Genomic DNA, 10,286 nt, shown 5'->3' on the forward strand with positions numbered 1-10,286 from the left:
CAGGAATTCCACTCTAGAAGAATCACTGAATGAGAAATATTATATCAAATGTGATGGTCAGCTCAAGTGACAAATAGGTAGCACCAAGTTTCTGTAATTCTAAGCAGACAGCCTCCAGGATCTAGATAGTAGGTCAGCTACCATCTCTTTTCCCACATCCTTCTGCATGGCTCAACACTAGAATGGCACCCCTTGTGTAAGATATCTATGCTGTATGTATGTATGTATGTATGTATGTATGTATGTATGTATGTATGTATATGTGTATGTTTGCATGTACATGGTTGTGGGACTTGAAAGCATAGTCTAGGCATCGTCCCTGACCTCTCTCATTCAAGGATAGCACACTACCACTTTGAGCCACAGCTCCATTTCCAGTTTCTGAGTAGTTAATTGAAGATTAGAGTCCCATGGGGACTTTTCTGTTTGGCTGGCTTGGAACCATCATCCTCAGATCTCAGAACTCCTGAGTTGCTAGAATTACAGTCATGAGCCACTGGCACCTGACTTCCATGCTTCTTTTAAAGTAGACTTAGAGCTGACAGATGAATTGACAGACAATTCCTCAGCCAGGATGGAGTAAGACTGCAGTGGGAGACATGGAGCAGCAAGAAGGGGAAGCAAATCACAGAGAGAGCCTTACATTAGCATTAATCTAGGCATCAAAGAAAAAGCTGGCCACACAATAAAAACAACAGTCATAGATCCTGATTGTAGATACAGAGGATAAGAAGTCAAAATATATAGTCACCAGGGCTTCCCCAGAGCCAGCTGTCAAAACTCCTAAGCAATAAGGACGGTAAGAAGGAAAGAGATATGAAGGTGAAGGTGAGAAAGGCTTAGAAGGCCAGGAGGTGGGTGGGAAGAGAGTCAAGAAGGAAGGAGAAGAAAGTAGAGGATCTGAGCAGGTACTGTGCTATCCAGGCTAGACTTAAACTGAGGGGAAGAACAAGAGAGAGGGATTTTCTCCAGATTACATTTCCTCTGTCTCATTGTGAGAAGCCAGGAAGAACTAAAGTGGGGGAATCCTGAAGGATTAAGTCACGCTGCCTGCTACGGCCCACAGCACGGTCTCCTGCTATCTCTGATGATTTGGTATCAAGGCCCAAAGAGGGTGCTTGGTGGATAGTTGTGGAATGCCAGTTGTTGATGTGATATTGGGTCCATGTCTAACTGAGGGTTGGTTGATGATAATTTTTCAGTTGCCTTATTTTCAAGACAATCTGAAGGTAGAAAGAGTGGGCTAGTCATCTTGAAATAATCTAGGGAAGAAACAAAGCTGAACTGAATCCCCATAAACTCCTAGTAGTAGAAGAACAGGATCATTGCTTATCTGGGTACTATAAGTTCCTTTTCTGTGCCCCCACAAAATTTCTTGGCTAATTAATATTGCCAATTAATAACCAGAACATTGGAATTGGAGATGTAGCCCAAAGTGATAGAGTGCCAGCCTTCAGCAAAAGAACTCAAGGACAGTGCCCAGGCGCTGAGTTCAAGCCTCAAAACCAACAAAAAAGAAAAAAAATCCAATAGTTGTTACTCTGTATCTATTTCTAAGACACTCATGCATACCTAAAAACATAGATGCTCAAGTCCTTTAAAATTTTTTTATAAAAATTGAGAAGTGTTTGAGTATAGTCTATACCCCATTCCTCTATATAGGTTAATCTCTGGACTACTCACAGTACTTAGCACAATGTAAATGGAAAGTAAGCATTTGTCATGTTGTTTCATTCATGGAATGGCAAGTGAAAAGCATGCAATTTTAATATGGGTACAATTGCGTTGTTTTTGTGTATGTGTGTGAATATTTTCATTCCATGGTTAGCTGAATCTGTTAATGCAAAACTTTTTTATATGGATAGCTAATTGCATTTGGTTCATTACCTTGGTTTACTTTATAGCCAATGAACTTCTAGAGCAATATTAAACCCATAATTTTCCCAGAAATGCACAAATCACAATCTAGAGACACAAAATATATGAAATAAAAGGGCAATGTAACTTCTGAAAAAGCTTCTAATACTTCAATAGCTAATTTGAAAGTATTGAAATGGTTAAAAATTTTGAAAATCCTAAAAATTCTAACTCTAAAAATAATCTATGACCTCAAACATGACTTAAATAAACAGATAAATAAAATAAAGGACTCAATTCAGAAAGGAAGAAAAATGTATACCTTCATGACAACACAGGAAAGAATAAATAAATGGGAATTAGGAAAGAATCAAATATTATTAAGCAACCTGTAAAATGAAGTACGTATGCTCCAACAAAAACTCTAAATTTAGGCTGGGAATTTGGCCTACTGGTAGAGTGCTTGCCTAGCATGCACAAAGACCCGGGTTCCATTCCTTGGTACCATATACATAATAAAAAGCCAGAAGTGGTGCTGTGGCTCAAGTGGTAGAGCTCTAGCCTTGAGAAAATCCAAGGAGAATGCTCAGGCCCTGAGTTCAAACCCAGAACTGGCAAAAAAAAAAAAAGAACTCTAAATTTAAACAATCTTAACTTTCCAGTTTAAAGGTCAATGAAGTAGAAAAAAACCCACCAACAGAATCCAACTATTTGCTGTCTGCAAGAAGCACAACTAGATGCAAAGACATACAAAGATTTAAAGGATAGAAAGTGATATTCTAAGCAAACAGAATCCCACAGCTATCTGGAAAAATAAAAGGGTTACATATTACTAAAGTCAATATAGATTCTATCAATGTTATAATGATGGCTTATATATATGTACTAAATATTAGTGTACTCAGTTTCATACTGCATATACCAGTGATCAAAAAAAGATAGGCCCAGATACAGTGTACAAATTTTATCAATAAATAGACCATCCAGGCCAAAAATATCCCAAACAAACCCATAAAACAACAACAACAAAACCCCAAAGGAACTTAAAAATTAAAACACAGTGTAACAAAATTGATTTAAGACGCATGTAAATAATAGTCCATCCAACAGTTGCAGAAAACACATTCCTCTCAGCAACCTATGGGATTTTTCTACAAAATAGAACACATTTTAGACCATAGTATTTTAGGTCCTAATATAAAACCAAAATAATTTTTATATCTTTTCAGATTATATTTACTTAATTTAATAATGTAATTTATAATAGTTGTATTTCCTTCACTTAGATTAAGACAATCCTCAATGAAACACTGAAAAATTAAATTCAGCAACACATTAAAGAGGTGATATCCTGTAATTGAACTGGTGTCATTTCAGTAATGTGTCAAGCTACCCAAGTCAATCAATAAAATAAGAGATAAAAATCATATGACAAGCTGGGTACTGGTAAGCTCATACCCGCAATTCTAGCTACTCAGGAAGCTAAGTTCTGAATTTCGTGATTTGAAGCCAGACCAGGCAGGAAAGTCTGTAAGGTTCCTATTTTCAACTAAGTACCAAAAAGCTAGAAGTGGAGCTGTGGCTGAAGTGGTAGAACGCTATCTTTGAGAAGAAGAAAGAAATCTCAAGAAGAGACCAGACCATGAGTTCAAGAAGAGACAAGGGGGAGGGAGGGAGGGAGAGAGAGAGACAGAGAGAGAGAGACAGAGAGAGAGAGACAGAGAGAGAGAGACAGAGAGAGAGACAGAGAGAGAGGAGACAGAGACACAGAGAGAGAGAGACAGAGAGAGAGAGACAGAAGAGAGAGAGAGGAGAGAGAGAGAAGAGAGAGAGAGGAAGAAGAAGAAGGAGGAGGAGGAAGAGGAAGGGAGGGAGGGAAGGAGGGAGGGAAGGAGGGAGGGAGGGAGGGAGAGAGACTAGAGCAATTGGTAGGTAGCTGAGATGGCCCAAAATTTTGAAAAGTGAGAAAGTGAAATTATTCAAACTTTCTATTATGAATCTATTTAGACTAGATTTCAAGAACAGAGATGATTCAACGGATAGCTAGACTTAAAGAACCAAGGGAACAGATGATTTAATTTTACATTGGGTGCAGGCCACTTACACTGACACTTCTGAAGGGCATTCATCTTACATTTGCTGGCTTAAGTGTCAACATTTCTGTCAAGAAGTCCCCCAACTGAGGGATTCAGGTGGAAAAGTCCAATCTAAAGTTTACAAGAAAAACAAAATATCCTAAATGGCACCAGTCAGATGTCTGCTTCTCTCTGGAGTTTTTGTCCTTTCCAATATGTTGAACCCATCCTGCTTAAAGCCAGTGGTGGCATGTCAAAACAGGGTTTACTCCATGGGGTGATAAGCGCATTTTTGTGGGACCAGGGAATGCAAACCAAAACAACAGATAGGGAAGAAGCAGCATTAGAGGACTTTTGAACAGTTGAAGAATAGTTCTAGCAGGAAAAAATAACTATTTGGGCAGCCAGATGTTAGCCTAAAACTTGAAATTGAAATGTTAGGGAATGCAAAACATGCTATTTCTTTTTTTAAGTGTCACTGTGGGTCAAGTGGTAGAGCACTGGACTGAGGAAGGGACAGTGCCCAAGGCTCTGAGTTCAAATCCACGATTGGCAAAAAGAAAAATCATTTTGATTTATTGGCTCCCTTTGCCTTGGCATAGAACCTTTCTGAGAAAAGGTGAATAGAAGGAGAATTTCAAGAATTCTGTGTTGGAAGGTTTTTTCATCGACATCTTGAAGCATTGTTAGACGGATTGCTGATCCTTTTTAGAAAAGCACCTGCTCTGGTTTTTGTTGTTGTTGTTTGTTTTGTTTTTCCACCACCCGTAGAAGATTTGAGGTCTTCTCTGAGTGCTCAGGTATTCTGACTTCTTTTTCTGAAAGGATATGCTTTGTGTTGTTTTCTTTTCTTCTGCTAGCCTGAACACTTTATGGTCCTTCTGATGGAAAATTCAAGTCCTCCAATATGGGAAATTAAAAAAAAATACATGGGTTCCTTGATTAGTTCTGAAAAAGAATGTTTCTTGGAAACAGTGGTCAAAGACCCTTTAATTCCTGTAAGGCAAATAAATGCTTTCAAATTTATCTTCAGATCATTTTAGCAGTACCACTGAGCCCAAATAGTACTCAATGATTATCATTAAACTCGACAGAATTGAGACAAACTTTTCGAGATATTTACACCATAGGATCTAAATTTATGATCCTACCATTTACATTTCTCAGCAAAGGCACAAGATGGATGATCAGTGTGTTGAGTGACTTTGTCTTCTGTTAATATAACACTCCCCAAGGATTCCTCCACAATAAAATCACCAGGATCTCCTCCCATAGCTTTGCTGGATTTTCCATTGTGAGGAAGGTAGTGGTTTCCTGCTGGGCAGATGGGAGCTTTTCCTGCTTGACCTGCCCTTATACAGAACTGCCTGCTAAGGCTTATTTTGATGTCTGGGAGAGATGGGGGCTGAAGAGAGGGCTGGAAAGGATGTGCAAACCTGCAGGGAAAATCCAAAGGATTGAAGGTCAAGTGCAAGAATTGCTAGATTTGAGTGCAAACCTTTGGAATGCTTTTTAGAGATAAGTTTATCTCTTCAACTCAAGGTTGAAGTTTGAAAGCTTTATGGTTATAATGAGGGGAAACAGTCAAATATCATCTTCAATCAAATTAACAGAAATAACATCCCTCATACCTGAAACTTTTAACTTAATTTTAGAATTAGTTACATGTAAGACATCTGCATGGAGCTGAGTGGAAGTGTTTCTGAAGGATTTGGGGAGCTGGTCATGCTTTTCTGAAAATGAGCAGCAGGTTCTGTTTTGAAAAAGTATTCTCTAATGGATACCACCAAGGACTGATCTCCCATTACTCACTTTGTTACCTTTGCTAGCCACAAAATGCCTAATGTTTGGGGAGTGAGGTGACAGAGACTTGGCTCATTCCTTGAGCCCCAAAAAGAAGGTGGGGAGATCTATGTGTCTTTCTTTTCTATTCTTTTTTTCTCTTTCTTTCTTTCTTTCTTTCTTTCTTTCTTTCTTTCTTTCTTTCTTTCTTTCTTTCTTTCTTTTCTTTTTCTTTCTTCCTTTTCTGCCAGTCCTGGGCTTGAACTCAGGGCCCTGGTAACTGTCCTTGGATTTCCTTTTGCTCAAGCCAGCATTCTACCACTTGAGCCACAGAGCCACCTCTGTCTGCCTTTTTCTGTTTATGTGGTACTGAGGAATTCTTGCAAGCAGGCTTACTCTACCACTAAATGACATGTTCTCAGCCCAAAGTGTGTGTGTAGGGGGGGGATTTAAGCCCAAATCAATTTTTCTATAGGATATAGTTTCCTTAAAACCAAAGATAATAAGACTAACCTACAGGGAGTTACTGCTATGATTATATTTGATGCTCTGAAAGGGTATAAAAATGGGCAACCCAGACCAAACTTTTATCCTGCCTGCCTGCTGGTTCCAGATCTCAGTGCCATGTGTTTGGTTTCACACCATTTCCCTTGCACAACTTTAATGACACAGCTAGTCTTGTTTCCACACTCCCCACCTCACTTAAGCACTAGGCAAAGCAGAGGAATACAGGGTGGAACTCTTAACAAAGTTTCTTTCAGTTTAAGGGTCTTAAGTAAATTCTTTATAGTCTATGTACTCATTTTGCCCTCACCAAGTATGGATTGGGACATCAACTCTAAAGAAGGCACAGGATTTTGCCTCAGGAGAGAAAGAAGGGAAGTGAATGGCAAACTTCAAAGAAATTCCTGAGAAATAAATGACTAGACAAGGCTAACATAACAAGTTATTTAAGCTGATGTCAAAAATGGGTCCAATTTCTGCTATGGATAAAGTTTTGGTAGGGAGAGTCCTCTAAGCTTGGAGCTGACAAGCTGCTTAAAAAGGTTGTGTTGAAATTGTATCTCAGTCAATCTTCCTCATTTGTGAGTCCTCCTGTAGCTGTTACTGAAGAGGAATATAGGTCTCTCTTTAAGTAGATAATGTTTGAGAAAGGGCCGGGAAGCCTTGACTCTTCTATGTAGTCAGTGACTTGATTGCTCATTTTATTTATGTATTGGGTACCCAAGTGCAGAATTTTGTTCCTAGAGCTTTTTATGTCTCCATCCTGGTACCTGAAGGGTACAATGAAACTTCTGTAGGGAATACTCATATATTAAAAAGACATTTATATTTCCAAACTTAACAGTTACTCATTTTGTTTCCATCATTTCATATATTACACACACACACACACACACACACACACACACACACACACACACACTGCAAAATACAATGGTCTATGTGTTAAAGGACTGGCTTCTGGCTTGGCATTATTGAGAGGTAGTGGAAACGTTAAGAGGTGGAAACTTCGTCATGGTTCTAAAACGCTCATGAATCTTGGTTTCTTTCTCTCTTTCTTGCTTCCTGGCCTCCATGGGGTGAAGAGCGTCCTTTATCACGCCCTCTCCTTGCCCAGAGCTACTGGGCCAATCTCCAAATCTATGAGCCCAAATAAATGTTAACCCCTATGTGGATTATCTCAGGTATTTGTCACAAGTAATACAAAACTGACCAACACAGTAAGAAATACGTTTGGTAAAACATTCAAATGGTACAGAAGTACATTAAGTAAACAAGAAGCAATGTCCTTCTCTTTTCCTCAGGCCTTTCTTTGTGAACTTTTCTGTAGGCAGCTACCACATCCTTCACATGTCCTGTCTCCCCAAACTCTGTGCCTCTTTTTAAGATCATATTATTCATGTTGCATTGCAAAATTGATTTCTAAAATCTAACAATGTATTGTAGATCTCTTCCATTTAACATATTTGGCCTAACTTTTTACTCATTTTATTTCTTTGCTGTGTAGGGAATTAAACCAGGGTCCTTTTGCATGTGAGGTAAGAATTCTGTCACCAAGCCACATTCCAAGCCCCCCCCCCCCCGTTTAAAATCTGAGACAGGGCTTTACTATTGTAGTCCAGCCTCATTTCAGACTCATGATTCTTCTGCCTCTATCCCTAGAGTCCTGAGATTAGAGGTATATGTCACAATTCCTGACCTAATCCATTAAAAATGGTTTCAAATTAGTGACTAGCAGCTAGCAACAAACATTTGAGTGTGCCTGTGTATTAAATATCAGGATTTTTGCACACAAAACCAGTATTATTTACACCCTATTTTTTACATGTGAAAATGGAGACCTTTTAAAATCAGAATTTATTTAACCAATCAAAATACTCATGTATTTATTATAGTTTAGTTTAACAATATAAACAATCATTTGACACACACACACACATGCGCGCTCACACACATACTAAAGTCCTAGATTCATTCATTCCATATCTATTTTAGAGAGCATGCTATGTGCCAAGCAATGCTCTAGGTACTAATACTGTGTTTAACATAGGTATGGACTCTGCCTTAATGGTTCTACACTAGTGAACGCATAGATAATAGGTAAGGAGGTATCAGGGCAGCAGGGAGCAACATACTGAGAACAGTAGAGTAGACAAGTATATGAAGAGTGATAAGTTGCCATTTCAGGGACTGGGGATGTAGCTTGGTGATACAGAATTACCTACATCCATGAAGCCTTGGGTTCAATCCCTGGTATTGGTGGTGGTGGTGGGGGGCGTTGTTATTTCAGGTCAGGTGATCAGGGAAGGCTTAGCCTATGAAAGATTTGAAGCACATGAGATAACATTGCAGTACATCAACTCAAAGAGAGAAATGTAACTAGTAGGCTCAAAGAAAGAAAGAAATGTGAAGGATGATGAGGAAGTTTAATGCACTAGTAGCCTGCAAGTAAATGCTGTATTAACATTTGTAGGTTTTAATTTCTCTCTCGATTTTTAAAATGCTTCTTGCAGTTCAGAAGCTAGAGATATGATGCAATAGAGTTTAATCCTATGTTCTTCTCCTGGCATTTTCTTTATGCTTAGTGAGATCTTTTATAATCTAAGATGATCATAGGACTTTCAGGTTTTCCTATAATTCTTTTGAAGTTCCCAGTATGGCTTTGGTTTCTTTCACTAACATTCATGTATGGGAAAGAATCCAAAACTAAGCTCTTTAACTAAGGCTCATTCAGCCTTCGCTGTTCCAGAATCAAGAGGAAGCTCTAGGAACTGAAAGCCTGCACACAGATTCTCTTAACCTAGCTTCCTGGAGGTATGCTGGGGCTGGCTTTTGTCTTAACTCAACAGGGGTCAACTTGTTCCTCTGTTTCAGAAAAGACCCTTGCAGCGCTAAGCTTTAATAATTAGACAGAGAGGCTGGTGGTGAGCTTGGGGTAGGGGGTAGCTGTGGTCAGAGCTGGACTAACTACAGCTTTAGAGGAGAAACCCATTGAGGAGGTGTCAGGTTATCTTTCCTTCAGTTCCTGGGACTTTGTGACAAGAATGTCAAGCAAAGACCATCATTTCTACTCAGGGGCTGCCTTTCAAGGAAGCTTTGTGATTTTAAATAAACCCTAGTGCAGGCAAAGCATATTTTGTCCTGCCAGTTGGGACCTAGGTTAGCTGCTGCTGCTGGTGGTGGGGTGGCCCCACAGGCGTTCCTTTCCTTGTCACTTTCTGCCATCTACCGGCCACCATAGGAAATGCTTTAGAATTTGTTCAGTGTCACACTTAGGCAGAAGGGTTCATAATGAATTGTAATTTCCCAGATAAATTCACCACCATCAAAATTTGTTCCCCCACAAATGTTGAGGAGACAGAATTACCACTTGATTATTTTCCCCTCTTTTTCTGAGAGGCAGTGTTGAACTCCGGTCAGCTGTGTTTAAACCTTGATTCTACTAGTTCCAACATGGTCTTGGGTAAGAAATACCCCTTTTGGGTAAAAGACATGTGCCTCTATTTCTTCATTTGTGACACAAGATGATAAGGTTTCTTCTTACCCACCCCCCTGCAAACAGCAGGTTAATGTTATCTATTATTTGTTTGAAACCTACTCAAGAATTTAGATAGCCATGAGAATATGGACATAGAACAGTCCATAGATAGTTATTAATTATAACATTTGCTTGCCATTTGTATCTGTCTTATTTGCAGGCTACTTCTATTGTAATGTTGGAGAGTCAGCTCAAAAGCAACAGCCTCTGTTCTGAGCCTTCCTTTTTACTTCCTGCTAGAATAACTCGTATTTCCTGTGACCTGCAAAGTCAGTTATCTGGAATTTTCTAACAGCTTCCCCCTGGGAATAGATAGCTCTCTTGTTTTGCACATTGCCTTTATTCTTAAAGATCAGAAATAGTCCAGTTCATCATTATGTCTCATCAAATGTTATTTAGTAACTTATCAAGGAAAGAATGAATGAGAATGAATGAGTAAGTGATCTTATTTGACCCTTCTGGATCCTGAATCAGATCTTTCAGATATTAATTGTGCCCCTTTGTAGGTGAGAGCTTGAGTAACCTGCCTT

Source organism: Megascapheus bottae, chromosome 10 (genome assembly GCF_031878675.1).
Source record: "Megascapheus bottae isolate mThoBot1 chromosome 10, mThoBot2.hap1, whole genome shotgun sequence".
NCBI classification, from domain to species: Eukaryota; Metazoa; Chordata; class Mammalia; order Rodentia; family Geomyidae; genus Megascapheus; species Megascapheus bottae.